The sequence below is a fragment of the Chenopodium album genome, chromosome 1, assembly GCF_948465745.1.
Source record: "Chenopodium album chromosome 1, dcCheAlbu1.1, whole genome shotgun sequence".
NCBI lineage: Eukaryota > Viridiplantae > Streptophyta > Magnoliopsida > Caryophyllales > Amaranthaceae > Chenopodium > Chenopodium album.
In genome coordinates this window covers 39256874-39259509 of record NC_137834.1, presented here as the reverse complement: position 1 = coordinate 39259509, position 2636 = coordinate 39256874, and the positions used below count along the sequence as shown (strand labels likewise).

Genomic DNA, 2636 nt, shown 5'->3' with positions numbered 1-2636 from the left:
TTTAATTATCAAGGAGGATGCTCGAGTGCATTCAAGGAGTTTTTTAGAGCAAAGTTCGGGAATCCAAACATAAAATTCAAACTAGCTCCGCAAGCATAAGTACCTTGGAAGCAACGCTTTAGCTTGGGGTGTTCGAGTGCTTGGAAGTTTAGGAGCTGCCCTTCTCACGAGCATCACCTCGAGTGCACCAATGATAGGGATTCTCGGGAGCACGGAGTTTGATCAAGCAAGCGAAGGAGCCAAGGCCTCGTGCACCACACAGGGGTGCCACGTGGCACAGGGGTGCGTGCGCGTAGACCCAACAATGCGCGCGCACGGCAGTTTGGTGCGTGCGCACGGTCCTGTGGATCCACCTTCGTTCGTTTTTCTATTTATAGCTTTTGACTTTCTGTTTTTGGGACGACTGAATATTTGAACTTGAGAGATTATTTTTCCAGAAATAGTAGAGAGAGAAAGTAGAGAGAGAAGCTTAGGATTTACTTGATTTGTACTTGAATTTGATCTTAGATTTCAATTGGATCTTGAAATTCTTTCTTCAATTCAATGAAAATTTGTAAGAATTCTTTCCTTTGATTTCCTTTCAATGAAATTCCTTCTAGTTTCTTTAATTTTGATTGAGATTACATTCTTTGTTCTAGAATTTGTTGATTGATTGATTTTCCTTTTTATTTAGCTTGAAATGAATATGATTTTGAGAGAATTTGTTTTGTTTCTATATTTCACTATAATCAGTGAGTAGATTAGTTCTAGGGAGAAGGGGAAGCATGCTTGATGGATGATTTTTCCTAGTTGATGGTACTAAATTGATTGAGTTGTTGCAATTAAATTGGTTGACATAGTTGTGCATGTGATTAATTAGACTAGAAGTGATAAACCTATAAGATTAATCTAGATTGCATTGCAAATTTCAATGACATGAACCCTTGATTTGAGAATTCCTTTAATTGATTGAATTAGATTGTGATTTTTCCTAGTTAGCCATTCATAGTGAACCCTAGCTTGGCTTATAGGAGATAGCTTTTAGATTCCTTTGATTGCAACTATTGTTTGTCCTTTGTGATGTTGAATCGATTGAGTGATCTATCAATTAGCATAATCATTGAGCTTGCATGTGGAACCTATATCCCTAGTGTTTAGCATATTAAATTTCTCGATTTGTCTAGTTTCTTGATACTTTAGTTACCAACCATTACCATCTACATTCTTCGAACTAGCTTGACATAGGCTATAGCTTGCACCTACTCATTCCTTTGGGTTCGACCCTTGGCTTACCATATACTCGTATTAGGTTTGTCGTGTGTTTACAAATTTAGTTTGGCTCTAGGATGGGAGATAGCGACCTACATTTTCCTCTTGTCAAAAAAGGATACAGAGTCTACACTATGTTTCCCTTTGTTAGCAAAGCCTCTAGGATTCCCATATTGGGAATTGTGGATTGCCATATCTTCGATAACTTGACCTTCATCATCAACATTAAGGCTCATAAACCTCCCACTTGTTGCAGAATCTAATATCGTTCAAGATGGATTTCCAATCCCATTATAGAAGGCTTGGATCAACTGCCACTACGCTAAATTATGGTGGGGACACTCCCTCTATAGATCCTTGAATCTTTCCCAAGCCTCATACAAAGTTTCATCTAGCTCTTGGGCAAAGTTTTAAATTGCGCTTCTTAGCAAAGTTGTCCTCTTTGCAGGGTAATATTTATTATAGAAATTTAAAACAAGAGTCTCGAAGTTAGTTATTCCAAGTGCAATTCTATTTAATCCATTATACCATGATTTAGCTTTTCTACATAAATAAAAAGGAAAGAGAATCTCCCTGATTTTGTCCTATGTGACCCCTGATTGCCTGATGGTATTACAATATTGACAGTAGTCTGCAATATGAAGATTTGGGTCTTCACCCTTAGCTCCACTGAATTGCTTCCTTTCTATCATCGTGATAAATTGGGGTTTAATCTCAAATTGCACTCCATCATGAGCCAAAGTGGAAAATATGATAGTAAGGTGTGGAAAATCTGTCAGCGTCGGCTGCGAATAATCGCTGAGCTTCCTAGGTGCCGACATCTCTGAGTCTGAAGGAACTTCTGAATCACTAGAATTAGTTGGAGGGTCTCGGCGATGATAAAATTAAGAAATAAAATTGCTGAGATTAATAGAGACAAAATCGTTACCAAAATTAACGGAAATAAAGAGTTGAATCAAGAACAAGAGTGAAGTTGTAGAGAGAAATTAAGAGAGAGAAAATAACTAAGTAGAGAGAGAAAGCCTAAGAGAAGAGGTAATCAAAACTATAAAAACTAAATCGTATTTATACCAAACACTTAATTACTCCTAATTAAAACTATGAAACTCGCCGTAATCAACTCCTCAGAAACACGAGCCCGGTCGAGCGTCACACCGCTTGATCGGGCCTGCTTTTTTTCGATCAGGTACGTTTCTCGCGCCTGGCTTGGCGCGAGCTCGGGCAAAGGGATGCTTAATTCTTCTTTTGCCCCGCCCGGCCGGGTGCGACTTAAGGCGGAGCCATGTACGGCCGGGCGAAGCTCTTGGGCTATCTTCGACTTCTTGATTGGGCTCCGATCCTTCGGCCTAATCCGGATTTCCTCTTTCGAGTCTTGAATACTCGGTCCA

At 39.4% G+C, this 2636-nt stretch overlaps 1 non-coding gene across 1 annotated transcript; it reads left to right on the top strand.

Moving 5' to 3' along the window:
• The first annotated feature begins 1572 nt into the window (after positions 1-1572).
• On the top strand, positions 1573-1679 carry LOC145566225 (small nucleolar RNA R71). The gene has a single exon (XR_014095384.1). It is a non-coding gene; the product is annotated as a small nucleolar RNA R71 (small nucleolar RNA).
• Positions 1680-2636: the final 957 nt, after the last annotated feature.